The 14,918-nt window shown below is 47.7% G+C and overlaps 1 protein-coding gene across 4 annotated transcripts in view; it reads left to right on the plus strand.

Annotated features, from left to right (window-relative positions):
• LOC119973894 (flocculation protein FLO11) overlaps positions 1-14,918 on the plus strand; it is a 144,356-nt gene that overhangs the window by 77,038 nt on the left and 52,400 nt on the right. The window lies entirely within an intron of this gene.

Genomic DNA, 14,918 nt, shown 5'->3' on the forward strand with positions numbered 1-14,918 from the left:
AATGATTCACTCCCTACCCTTGTCCCCCCGGTGTTAACTTTATCAATTGCAGGCATTGCATAAAGGGTGTAGTGGTAATACATCATTGAATTAGTAATCTAGAGTGCTAGGTTAAGTCTCTGGAGATATGGGTTCAAATTCCACCATGGCAGCTGGTGAAATTTAGGGCGCGATCTTCCCAAAAGGGAACAAAGTCCGAGCGAGTGTGTTTAGCCGCGTGTTTAATTTAATAATCTTTATTGTCACAAGTAGGCTTATATTAACACTGCAATGAAGTTACTGTGAAAAGCCCTTAGTCGCCACAATCCAGCGCCTGTTTGATTATACAGAGGGAGAATTCAGAATGTCCAATTCACCTAACAGGATGACTTTCGGGACTTGTGGGAGGAAACCAGAGCACCCGAAGGAAAACCACGCAGACACGGGGGGAGCGTGCAGACTCCGCATAGACAGTGACCCAAGCCGGGGTTCAAACCTGGGACCCTGGCGCTGTGAAGCAACAGTGCTAACCACTGTGCGAACATGCTGCCTTACAGTGCCGAGAAACACATGGCTATTCAACGCGACTCACCTTGGCAGAACCAGATGGCACTGCCAAGATGCTATGCTGGCACTGCCAGGGTGCCAGGCTGGCACTGCTAGGGACCCAGGTGGCACCATCAGTGCCAGTGCCCCACCCTGCCCAAAGGGCATGCAGCTGAAGGTGTCTGATCTGCTGGGGACCCCCATGAGTGTCATTCCATCTGATCCCCGATTGTGGGGATCAGCACTGAATGGCACTCGCCCGAGGCGAATGGATTGAACCGCAAAATGTCAAGCACCTCGGGAATCTGCACATTAGAGTGAGACCAGCTGTCTCATTCTAATATGCAGATTTGACAAAAAGTGATCCCACCTGTAATAGGCGGGATACACCTCACAACGTCTCACAAGATTGCATTGAATCTCACGAGGCGTTGCGAGCTTTGTAGATCCCGGGAGCGGGGTTCTCCCGATTTTCAAAGACCACGCTGCGTCGTGGTGAGCTGCTTTTCCGGCGCAGTGTGGCCGTAGGATCGCACCCTTAATATCAATTAATAAATCTGGAATTGAAAGCTAGTCTCAGTAACCATGAAACTATTGTTGCAAAAACCCATCTGATTCACTGATGCCCTTTAGGGAAGGAAATCCGCTGTCCTTACCTGGTCTGGCCTCCTTGTGACTCCAGGCCCACAGCAATGTGGCTGGCTGTTCTGAAATGGCCCAGCAAGCCACTCAATTCAAGGGCAATTAGGGATGGGCAACAAAAATGACACAAAACAAAAACAACTCTAAGAAAAGTGGAAAATAGGAACTTTTCTGATTTGAACCATTCAGATCATTCACCTTTTCTACTGCTGCACTCAGCTCTCTTTCTCATAGACAGCAAATTACACTAAAGGCTGAGTTTCAGTTCCTTCGCTCCAAGAATTTACCGGTTGCATGGAATCTCCCAACTTCTTAATTGACTTGTCAATCAAGCAAAGTATGGCTTCTGACCTGCAACTTGACCTAACTTAAGCTCAGCATTCATTTGAACAATGCATTACCACTGCACCTCCTGCCTATAGAGAAGTACATATATTTTACATGACATACTGGGTTGAGTTTTATTGTAGGGATAAAAGTGAGGGTATAAAAGCGAGGCCATTAGTGTTCACTGGTACTGAAGCATAAGTCAGTAAAAGGTGTGTTACTTGCAGTGCCCACAGAGGCACAGTTAAGTGTGGAAATCAGCAGGTGTGGAAGAAGCCATGTATCTTGCAAAGAGGGAATTGAACTGCATAGAACATAATGAGGTCAATGTGCTAGTCTTATATGTACAGATAGAGATTGGGCTTGTCCACATTCCAGCTTAAGTGAATATTTAACAGGATCATATATCTTAATTGCTGCCAAACAACATTTGGAAATTGACTTTGAAATTGAAGTTTAAAATTGACTTTTGCAAATTATTCATTCAGATTTATTATGGGTTACTTGTTATTGTTCTAAAACATTCTCTTCTTTCTCTCTCTCTATCAATCCATTCTTTCTTTCACTCGCTTTAGTTTGCTTTCTGTCCCTGAGTTAACGTTGAATTAAATACTGCATTCTAACTCAAGCTTCCTGGTTCAGGCTCCATCTGATTGGTTAAGAAGTTGCATGCATCTCCCCGGTCCCTCGTACCTTCACCATTTTGACTCTCCAATTAATTCCAGTACAAAATCCCAAAGGAAGTCCGGGAGCAAACACTCGCATAATAAATAGCTGACGCTATTTCTTCGCCATTGACAACAAGGCCTAGCTCAACGATAGTTCAAATAGAACGTCTTCTAAATTACTGGCAACAGCACCACAGCAACAACAACTGGCATTTATATAGGGCCTTAAATATAAGAATCATCCCAAGGCACATTACAGAAAAATAGACCAGAAAAAAATGCTTAAGATTTCAGTGAAACATTTTGGTGAATATTTTAAGGTTACTGCATATATATGCATGGCAATTTACCTACGTTTTCTTAAAATTTAGACTATCCAATTCTTTTTTTTTTCTAATTAAGCCCCTTAGTTTGCCCCAACTTAGCGTGGCGAATCCACCTACCCTGCATATCTGTGGATTGTGGGGGCGAGCCCCACACAGACACAGGACGAATGTGCAAACTCCACAAACCCGGGTCCTCGGCACTATAAGGCAGCAGTGCTAACCAAGCCCTTCTGTGCCACCATCAATTTATCTACTTATGATTCATGTTCCATATTGGCATTTTCTTTATATTGGTTCAGCTTACTGGGTTTCCCACTGCAGAGCCCAAGGTATCCTGTCACCTCGAAGTTCTCTCCAAATCACGCTCCATCCCAATTTGGGAATATATTGCCATTCCTTCATTTTTAAAAAATAATAATATTTATTGTCACAAGTAGGCTTACATTAACACTGCAATGAAGTTACTGTGAAAAGCCCCTAGTCGCCACATTCTGGCACCTGTTCAGGTACATGGAGGGAGAATTCAGAATGTCCAAATTACCTAACAAGCACGTCTTTCGGGACTTAGCACCCGGAGGAAACCCACACACACACACAGGGAGAAGGTGCAGACTCCGCACAGATAGTGACCCAAGCGGGGAATCGCACCTGGGACCCTGACGCTGTGAAAGAACCGTGCTAACCACTGTGCAACCCATGGTTGCTTGTCAGAATCCTAGGGCTCCATACCTAATGGCACTGTGGGAGTACCTACCTTCACCGAATAGATTGCAGCAGTTCAAAGGGATGACTCACCATCTTCCTCGCCAGGGCAACTACAAATTGGCAATGGATGCCAGCCTTGCTAGCAGCTCCCGTGTCAGAGAATGAATTTTTTGAAATGCAGGATTACGAGATTGTGGTAATAGGCAGAACTGGCATCTCTGTCTATTTTCTCCTCTCTCTTGTCCCTCTTGCACTCATTCATGCTAAGATATGGTTCCACACACTCTCCATGCCCTCTAGTACCATGAAAAGGGGCTGGTTTAGCACAGTGGGCGAAACAGCTGGCTTGTAATGCAGAACAATGCCAGCAGCGCAGGTTCAATTCCCGTACCAGCCTCCCCGAACAGGCGGCGGAATGTGGCGACTAGGGGCTTTTCACAGTAACTTCATTGAAGCCTACTTGTGACAATAAGCGATTATTATTATTATCAAGTGTGAGTGCAGACAGTGAGCTTTGGCAAGGTGGTTGTCTAGGGTGACATCACAGCCAGGCCTGAACTTGCTTGATTATGCCAGTTATTATCTGTATTTAATCCTGTATTTAAAGGTTACATCAAATCTTGGACTGAACCCAATGTCCACACACCAGCATATTCCAACAAAGAGTCTCCAGATAACAAACTAGGCGTGGGCACAGAAGACAGTTATGGTGGGTGGCTGACAAGAGTTCGCACAGCACAGGCCCAGGCGGAACTGAGGCTTTTTTGTTTTTTTTTTTCCAATTAAGGGGCAATTTATCGTGTTCAATCCACCTATCCTGCACATCTTTGGGTTGTGGGGGCGAAACCCACGCAGACACGGGGAGAATGTGCAAACTCCACACGAACAGTGACCCAGAGCCGGGATCGAACCTGGGACCTCGGCGCCGTGAGGCAGCAGGGCTAACCCACTGCGCCACCGTGCTGCCCTGAACTGAGGCTTTTTAAGCAATCTATATGACTCCATTAACCAGCAGCCAAATCCAAGATGATTGCTCATAAGTTTCTTTAATTACCAGCACATATTGATGAACCTAGCGACCTGTTTCTGAATACTAAATGCCTAACCTGTCAGATGTAGAGGGCCTACCGAAGGAACTCCAAACCTCTGAATTGTGAATTCCCGAGTTGGACGGACAGTGAGCTTTTTAAAAACATTTTATTAGGGTGTTTATAGTTTGTATAATAATAACAATAACAACAACATGAACATATATAAGACATTTCTATCCCTGACACGTTCCTCACACCCACAACACAGAAACAATAACCAAACCCCCCCCCCCCCCCCCCCCCCCCCGCCCCCAGGTTTCTGCCTCTGCTGACATTTAGTTTCCCCCGAAAAAAGTCGACAAATGGTTGTCCCCTCCGGACAAACCCTAACATTGACCCTCTTAGGGCGAATTTTATTTTCTCAAGACTGAGAAACCCAACCACGTCGCTAACGTTGTACAAAACTCTGGTGCGGCCGCATTTGGCGTACTGCGTGCAGTTCTGGTCGCCGCATTATAGGAAGGATGTGGAAGCATTGGAAAGGGTACAGAGGAGATTTACCAGGATGTTGCCTGGTATGGAGGGAAGGTCTTACGAGGAAAGGCTGAGGGACTTGAAGCTGTTTTCGTTAGAGAGAAGAAGGGTAAGAGGTGACTTAATTGAGGCATACAAGATGATCAAAGGATTAGATAAGCTGGACATTGAGAGCCTTTTTCCTTGGATGGTGATGTCTAGCACGAGGGGACATAGCTTTAAATTGAGGGGAGATAGATACAGGACAGATGTCTGAGGTAGGTTCTTTACTCAGAGAGTAGTAAGGGCGTGGAATGCCCTGCCTGCAACAGTAGTGGACTCGCCAACACTAAATGCATTCAAATGGTCATTGGACAGGCATATGGACGATAAGGGAATAGTGTAGATGGGCTTTAGAGGGGTTTCACAGGTCGGCGCAACATCGAGGGCCGAAGGGCCTGTATGCTGTATGCTGTAATGTTCTATGTTATGTTCTAACCCAGGGCTCTGATTTCGGGGCTTTGAGTCCTTCCACATTAACAGTATCTGTCTCCGGGCTACCAGGGAGGTAAAGGCCAAAACGTCAGCCTCTCTCGCCCCATGGACTCCTGGCTCTTCCGACACTACAAAGATCGCCACCTCTTGGACGGACAGTGATGAGGGGTCCTCAGGCTCAAAGAGTCACTAAGGAAACGAGGAGAGAGTTTAGGAGAGGGGTGGTGGAGTATCAAGGAAGCAAGGAAGATACAAGGAGAAAACAAAGCAGGGTGATTCGTTTTGGATTGATTTGGCAAAAGACCGGCACAAGCATAATGGGTCAAATGGCCTCGTTTTGCACGACAAACTTGTATAGGTTCTGTGGTGGCTCAAGATATACACTGGAGGACCATGTAGGGGTTTATTGATGAAAGGCAAAGTCAGTTAAGTAACGGGCACTCTTCAGCTCCAGGGTCCACACTGCCTGGTGTCCTCTCCTCCCAGGGCCTCGCACAAACTCCCCCCCGTAGCATTACTTCCCAGTTTGTAACATCTGCACCTGCGAGGTTGTGTTCAGCTGGAACAAGCCGGGGAAAGGAAGCTTCCATTAGGAACCAGTCCAGAGATCTGCGGGAATAAAGCCTCGAGCAAAAGACAACCTCCTCTGAGTTTTGTCAGACTGGGTTAGCCAGGGTGAACAATTCTGGACAGCTGATTGGCAGCAGCCAAGCAAACATCATGCTGCGTTACTCAAGACAGGCCAAGATTTCCCATCTCTTTCCCGGTCTCGGAAGCCAAAGTCTTGATATCTGATCTTCCCAGGAGTAGCGATGTTAAAGTTATCCTTTTGTTTTAGGGAATGCTGCCTCAGGCATAAAGGAACGCTTCCAGTGCACTGGAATACTTTCCCCTTGCTTTCGAAAGTTGCGCTTTAATCAGATTGGAAATCTGAAATCAAAATGTCGCTCTGAAGCACATTGTGTGCTAGTTTTGTGGGGTGTGGTTATCGCAGGCCAGGGCAGCATTTATTGCCCATCCCTAATTGCCCTTGAGAAGGTGGTGCTGAGCTGCCTTCTTGAACCACAAGCGTCCGCCTGGTGTCAGCAGCAGATTTGTAGATTATAGACAATCTTTGGGCAGTCAGGAGGCGAGTTGCTTGCTACAGAATTCCCAACCTCTGACCTGCTCTTGTGGCCACAGTGTTTATATGACTGGCTCACTCAAATGAGATTGTCCAATAGGCCGAGTTGACCTATACGTCACTATTTGCTGTAACTATATAGTTTCTTCATTCCTAGGATCTGAATGGAATACACCAGAGCAATAAGAATGCCTTCTGTCAAGATTCCGGGGGGTGGTTTGCTTTGCACACACAACAATTGCCAGTTTTTAAAGGAGCTTCTGGCTGGCCTTCACTCTGTGAACAGCACGGAGGGTGAAGAGCCTCAAATAAGTTGGAGAAAATGACTGTGCAGATCTATCCTGTAATGAATGTGCCAGTCTTAAAAACACACTCCCCGGACCTCGAATCAAATGTCTCTTAAAGCATATTGACAGATAGAGCTACAGGTGACCCTTAACATTGAACTGACTGATTATTTTAGTCCTTTTTTATCTCATTTCTGAAATTTGTTACGTTTCTATTTAAAATGAACCGAACGTAACGTTATCAGCTGGCCTGTGTGCTATTTAGTTTCAGCCTGCAAAACATTGAAGTTGAAGCATAAGCAGTCCTGATGGCAACCAACCTAACTCTCTTGAAGGTGAAGTAACAAAGCTTGCAAGACGCGAGGGTCCTTGTCGAGGCCTGGGGCTGCTCGTCCTTGGCAGAGTCGATATGGTCGAGCAGGATTGCAATGCTGGCAGCCCAGGTGATGGGCAACAGGTCCACATAAAAATGATATTTTAAACAAAGAAAACGGTAAAGCTGCCTCCCACTCTTTCCCAGCATACTGCTGACTAAACTAAAATGGCGAGGGCCCAGATCAAACCTTAGGAGAGTTAAAGGGGAACATGTTACTGATGTTTTCCAACCTGCAGGGTGAAGTGAAATTCAAGATGCAGATAAAAAATTGGAAGAATTTACACTCTGCGTAACCCTGAACTCTTGACTGAACTTGAAGCTAGAATACTAGGCCCACCATTTCAGCTCAGTTCAGGGAGCTGAGTGCAAAACCATTCTTGTGGAGGAAATGTTCTTCACCTTCTGGTAAATGAACTCAAATTGGGCCCAGACAGAGAAGGAGACATCTCCAGTTCGGTGGGGTGCTGAACCATGCAACTCATTCATTTGGCCGTTTATTCGGGGAGACTCCGTGGACATTTTAAAATGGCAGCTGGCACCCGCTTCCAAGATTCCTGACATCCTTCCTGGGCTTTCTGTTTTTAACAGTATTTTTTAAGAGTGCAGGCTGGTACACATCACGAGTCTATGCCCTGCATTTCTGACCAGGCCAGCTGCATTGTTGGAACAGGCGTGTCCCAGTTCTCCACAGTTTTTGTGGAATCAGGCCAGCTTCCCAAAGAGACACCTTGGAGGTTTAGTGAACCACAGTCTGCATTAAGGAACGTTTGAAAGGTAAGTTCTCAACCTACGCCCCATGCCCAGATATGCCTCCCTGAGCACTCCCGAGGGCCTCTCATGCCTGCCTTGCCACTATGCATTCTTGACTGAGAGCCCAAACATCATTTAGGGTATGGAAACACTTGAGACCCAGGGAAAGCATGTGCTTTATTGACAGCTCAGGCTCCCTAATCTATACTGTTAGTTGCATCGTGTTTATTTACACAAGAAAATAAACATTCAAGTGCTTGCAGTTTCTGCTATTTATACTTTAAAGAGTATGGATGATTGATGTTTTTATTGGCCTGTAGAAATAGAAATTTGTTTAAGAAAGTGGAAAGTTATCTGTGAATTACTTTTTTTACACATGCAATTATCATTAGTGGGTTCATTGCTTCGAGCGGTTCATTGCTCTGTGGCATAGTGGTTTACACTGCTGCCTCACAGTGCCAGGGACTCGGGTTTGATTCCAGCTTTGGGCGACTGATTGTGTGGTGTTTGCACATTTTCCATGTTTTTATTATAACTGGGACAAAGTCCCACAGCATTAAGCCTGGAGGCCCTTTAAACAGTGGCCTCAGTGTCCAGCAGCCCCACTGACTACCTCCCCCCACCCATTCTCCAGGTCCACCACCGACCACCAGGAATGAAAACCGTATCCTTACCACTTCCTCCCGAGATGGATGGGCCGAGTCGGGAATTCTCCCAACTCCCACTACCTGCCTCAAGGATGAAAATCCACCCCATATTCTTCATTTGCTGTGAGGCAGTTACACCTTGAACCCAGAGCTGACTCAGCAGTGTGACATCAACCTGAAACCCCTGTGTCAGGAAAAGTAAATCGGAGAAAGTCAGCCTTTGAAGTTTAAAAATAGCTGGTTTTATATCTCTGCTGCGTCATGTCTCTGTGAAATTCTACACTTTATCAATATGAAAGCTACTGTGAGAAGCTATGAAAGGACATCCAAACACAAGGAGCTAGCTACCCAATGTCTGAAGGTGACAGCGGAAGCTCAGGCTGCACTCCCCCCTCCAAGCCCCCGAATGTGGAATATGGTGTGCAAAGTGACACAAAGCTTGAACCTGCTGTCCTCTCTCAGGGTGACAGTGTTTGTCACCCACACTGGTGGTACTGCTCTGATTTTCTTGCTATTTCCTGTCAGCCAGCCAGCCCAGACTGGGGCTGCCCGTGGTGAGGTGGTGCAGCCGACAGCCACTCCTTCTAGGCTCAGAGGGCTGGAGCAGAGTACTCAATTCATTTTTTTTGCCAATTAAGGGGCAATTTAGAGTGGCCAATCCACCCACCCTGTACATCTTTGGGTTGTGGGGGCAAAATCCACGCAAACACGGGGAGAATGTGCAAACTCCACACGAATAGTGACCCAGGGCCGGGATTCGAACTTGGTCCGGGCGCTGTGTGGCAGCAATGCTAACCACTGCGCCACCGTGCTGCCCGGGCTGGAGGTCACCCTTCAAGGCTCTCCACAGTCTCCTCCCAGTGAAAGTCAGCACCCATCCACCAAGCAAGCTGCAGACATTGGCCATCACTATTTAGCATAAGGATGGGCAGAAAGACATGGAAGACAGACATTCGGGGAATGCGTAAGGGCGATTAGTTGATTTTTCTATGCAATATGACATTAGTTTTGAGTGTTTATTTCTGCATTGTGGCCACTGTACAGGTGAGTAAAGGGGAATGATAAGGTGTGGGGCTATTGGTGAACAGGAAATTGGGTTTTAGTTGCAAGCATCAGATGAGTTCTTCATGGGAAGCCCAGGCAGAAAGGACTGTGCAGGTTGCCACCTCCCCTCCTCTTCCTAGTCTTCCTCCTCCTTGGGTTCTGTTACTCAACTGGTTGTTGTATCATTGGTAACAAGTGCTGCCCCTTATGGTGACGAGCTCGTGCAGCATGTAGCAGACCACCACGAACCTTGTTACCCATCCTGGTCAGTATATGGATATGTGTGTGTGTGGATTGTGGCCAGGATATTGACCATTCACACACATGGAACACGATTAAACAGAAACATTTCTCAGTATCATTTTCGGCGAGTTGGCAGAGTGTTTCTCGACTGCTGCGTTGGCGAGATCACGTCCCACATTTAATAGCACTTAGTGCCGAAAATGAGCCCCCATGAGCTTTTGGACATTACTGGGCTGTCTCGACATCTGATTCGCCAGATTCACACCTCAGTGTCTCGCTGCTAACAAGGGGGAGCTGCTTTTAAACACACTCTCACCACTCACTCCCAGTCAACACGCGAGCATGGCAGCACGGAGACCCGCTCCTCGCTTTGGGGATGCCTACCTGGCCAGGCTTCTCGGCGCTGTGAATGAAAGACGGAGCGTCCTGTTCCCCCGAGGGGGTCAGAGGGCCAGCAGCCAGGGTCACCAATACTGCCTGGGAGGCAGTGGCAGCGCCTGTCAGTGCGGGCAGAAGGACCAGTGTCCAATGTTGGAATGATCTCAACCAAGCTGCAAGATGTCCGATGTTCACTATTAAAACATGTTACACCTGATATATGTGAAGCCTCTGTCATGTTAATCTTCACAGCAGGCCTGCCTGCTGCGACAGGTTGTGGAGGGTAATAATGAGCCATTGTTTTGGTGACCTTTTCACAAGTGTTGCTGCAAGGACTCTAACCTGTACATTAAGTTTCAGTGTTGCTCTAAAACTGAAATATCCCCATGGGATTGGGCGGGATCTTCCAGTTTGATTTGTAAGACAGCTGAAATACCAATTTATCTATTGTCCAATGGCTCTTCTATCCATGATTCGAACTATTGACACTTCACCCACCCATGCCCCTTGTGTCATCATAAAGCAAATGATTCTGTGGGGAATATTTGTTCGAACCCCCTCTTGAGTTTAATCATTAATCCCTGCTCATATCTTCCTTAAACCATTTGTATTGATTAACAAGGCCTCACAAATTTTGTCAGAATGAATTTAAGGGGGTGGGTTTATGAAAAAAAACATGGCTGATCTGTTTGGTGTTTTGTGGCAGATTCAGAGGAATTGTGTGTTATATATATGTGGGCAGAGCAGATTCATGATTCATTTCAATGCGATTTGTCCTTCATGCGGTTTTAATCAAGCAGAAAATGGTTTATGGCCAACCAGACAGCTCCGTTTAAACCACCAGAAATTCCTGGCTCGAAACTTCCATGAGAATGATGGGGGGGAAGGGAAGGTCAAAGAGGGAGGTCAACGGTATCCATATGGAAAACAGCAGGCACCAGGTCCTGGCCATTTGTGGGATTTTCTGTCTTGCCATGGATAGAAATCAGCCCTTAGAAGGTAAATGTTATTAAAGAGGCTCATTCAGGACCTGGTGTTGATCTGGAGGTCAGGACATCCAGTGAGGTGAAGATGAGGTTAGCTGGTTAATCCACCAGGAATGGTGAAGTTGGGAGTGTGTGAGGCAGGGGAATAAGTGCACAAGATTTGATAATTTAACTTTTTTTAAAATTAAGGGGCAATTTTAGCGTGGCCAATCCACCTACCCTGCACATCTTTTGGGTTGTGGGGGTGAAACCCACGCAGACACGGGAAGAATGTGCAAACTCAACATGGACCGTGACCCGGGGCCCGGATTGAACCTAGGTCGTCGCGCCGTAAGGCAACAGTGCTAACCACTGCGCCACCGTGCCGCCCAACAAGATTGTAATAAACAGACGGCCAAAGGACATGTTGAGATTGGAAAGAATGGCTCTCTCACGTGCTGGGAAGACATCAAATTTTCAAATTGCATGGGGCATTTGTATGCTGTCGATATGACCAATGTTTTATTGACTTATTTGGTTGGCACAGTGGTGAGCACTGCTGCCTCACAAGGCTAGGGACCTGGGTTCAATTCTGACCTTGGGGAACTGTGTATGGAGTTTGCCCGTTCTGCTCGTGACTGCGTGGATTTCCTCCGGGTGCTCCGGTTTTCTCCCACAGGCCAAAGTTGTGAAGGTTAGGTGGATTAGCCATGATAAAATTACCCCTTAGTTCCCAGGGATGTGCAGGGTAGGTGGGGTTGCGGGGATAGGGCGGGGGAGTGGGCCTCAGTAGGCTCTTTCAGAGGGTCGGTACAGACTTGATGGGCCGAATGGCCTTCCTTCTGCACAGCAGGGATTCTATTGTTCTATGACTCTGCGCAGTGGGGATGCTGACTGGAATATTCCTGCGTATTTCAATGTGCAAACATATTAAATGATTGTTTTAGGGACATGAGAGTTGGGAGCTGGAATGGGCCACTCAGCCTGTCAAGCCTGCTCCGCCCTTCAACAGATCTCTTGCACCATCTTTCCCACTATCCCCACATCCCTTGATGTCATTAGTATTCACTACTTCTGTCTTGAACATTCCCAATGATTGAGCTTCCACAGACAGCCTCAGCGGCAGAGAATTCCAAAATTTCACCACCCTCTGAATGAAGACATTTCTCCTCATCGCAGTTTTAAACCCTTATTCTGAGACTGTGCCTGCTGGTTCTAGTCTCGCCAACCAGGAGAAAACATCCTATCCACATCCACCCTGTCACACCTTGGAAGAACTTTGTATGTTTCAATGGGATCAGCTCCTGTTCTTTGAAACTTGAGAGATACCAGGCCCAGTTTTCTCAATCTCTCCTCATAAGGCAATCCCGCCATTAGAGGTGGGTAGGCCCGACCTCATGGCGACCAGGCAACTTGCGAACTTGGTAACGGTAGCCTCCCGTAACGTACAGTCGTACAACCCCGACCGCACGGCCTGCACCCCCGACCGCACGGTGCCCTCATGGACATCGTGGGCCCCACCAGCGGCCACACCCAGCCAACCCCAAGCCTGTGCCGCACAGCAGCCAGCCAACCCCGGGAGGCCCAAGTGCTATTTCTGCGGGCGGACAAAGCACCCGCGACAACGCTGCCCGGCGCGGAGTGCAACCTGCAAGACCTGCGGAAAGAAGGGACATTTCGCTGCTGTGTGCCTGGCCCGGTCGATCGCTGCTGTACATAGGCCCAGTGTTCCTGCACCCCCCACATGCCACCCGTGGGCGCCGCCATTTTAGTCCCCGCAGACCACGTGCGGCCCATGGGCGCCACCATCCTCCTCCCAGCAGAATATGTGTGGCCCGCGGAAGCCGCCATCTTCCTCCCAGCAGACCATGTGCAGCTCGTGGGTGTCGCCATCTTTAACATTGCCCACCATGTGCGACCCGTGGGCGCCATCATCGCCGCCATTTTGGATGGCGCCCCAGGACCCCTGCTCGTCGGGGACTTCATCAGGCCGTTCATCGCCTGCCACCGCCGCCGACCAGCCCGGGGCCTAACACCACCAGCCACAACTCACCTCCATCACACTCGACCAGCCCCGGCCGCACAACCTCGCAACCGCGACGACGACGGTGAAAGTCGATGGGCACAAGACATCCTACCTTCTCGACTCCGGGAGCACGGAAAGCTTCATCCACCCCTCCATGGAGGTCCACCTCCGGGGTTTCGCTCCCAACGTGACTGGCAGCTCCAGGACCCATCCTCCTCCGCAAACACTTGCGGATCCACGAGACAGACTCGTTGGTCGAGAGGGTACCACCGCTGCATGCAAACCCGCAGTACGCCTGGCGTACCCCGACTGCCGCCAGGACACTGTCTCCCTCAGGGACCTGGCACCTCCCCCCCCCCCGCTGAACTCTTTTTTTAACAGGGGGTGAATGTGGTAGTCACCACTGTTTGTATAATACTCGTATTAGAGGTAATACGGTATGGTACGGGGGGTAGATTCCTGCCTGCTGGCTCCGCCCAGTAGGCGGAGTGTGAATTTGTGTGCACACCAAGCTGCTCCCATTTTGGTAGCAGCTGTAGGAGGCAACACATCTCTGCTTAATAAAGCCTCGACTACTCTCTACTCTTGTCCCGTCGTAATTGATAGTGCATCAATAACTGAGACATATGTTTGTAAAGATCAGAGGTAATCTCTACACTATCCCTTTGGCAAACATGAATGACAGCATCCCCCATTCAAACCATTCAAATATTGTTTGAGTCCATGGAATTACCTTGGCAGCTGTGTTCATACAAGGGATAACACTCTGCAATGTTTAGTGCTTGGCTCTATTGGGCTGCTGAAACTTATATTTCTGTCAATTGTTGAATAATGAGGAATCTTTTTAGATATTCAGTTATTGCCTTTTCATTGTTGGAGATCAGTATCTATAAGGTGGCAGCACTACGGTTGTCAAATTTCATGTTCATTTCTCTTGTTGCAGTAACATAGAACATTACAGCGCAGTACAGGCCCTTCGGCCCCGATGTTGCGCCGACCTGTGAAACCAATCTAAAGCCCATTTCCACTATTCCCTTATCCATATGTTTATTCAATGACCATTTAAATGCCCTTAATGTCATTGAGTCCACTACTGTTGCAGGCAGGGCATTCCACGCCCTTACTATTCTCTGAGTAAAGAACCTACCTCTGACATCTGTCCTATATCTATCTCCCCTCAATTTAAAGCTATGTCCCCTTGTGCTAACCATCACCATCCAAGGAAAAAGGCTCTCACTGTCCACCCTATCTAATCCTTTGATCATTTTGTATGCCTCAATTTAACAGCACTTCCACCAATGTGGCTGCAACATTTTTACCTCTGACCTTGTCAGTGAACGGCTGAGAGAGTTTATATTTATTATGAAGGTGAGATCTCCTGCTGTAGACTGGGAGAATGAGTCCTGGCTTAAATCCATGGAATCCCCACAGTGCAGAAGGAGGCCATTTGGCCCATTGGTTCTGTACCGGTTCTCCAAACGAGCATCATGATATAGTGCCATTCCCCTGCCTTTTCCCCGTACCCCTGAACATTGTTTCAATTCAAATAACTACCTAATTCCCTCTTGAATGCCTCGATTGAACCTGCCTCCATCACACTCCCAGGCAGTGCATTCCCAACCCGAAACACTCAACGTTTGAAACATTCTTTCTCACATCACATTTGTTTCTTTTGCAAATCATTTTAAATTCATGCCCTCTTGTTCTCAACCCTATTATGAGGGGAAACAGTTTCTATCTATCTACTCTGTCCATCCCAGACATGATTTTGAACATTTCTATCAAACCACCTCTTCGCCTAATTCTCTGCAAGGAGAACAGACCAAAACTCTCCATTCTATACCCAT

This window comes from Scyliorhinus canicula, chromosome 11 (genome assembly GCF_902713615.1).
Source record: "Scyliorhinus canicula chromosome 11, sScyCan1.1, whole genome shotgun sequence".
NCBI lineage: Eukaryota > Metazoa > Chordata > Chondrichthyes > Carcharhiniformes > Scyliorhinidae > Scyliorhinus > Scyliorhinus canicula.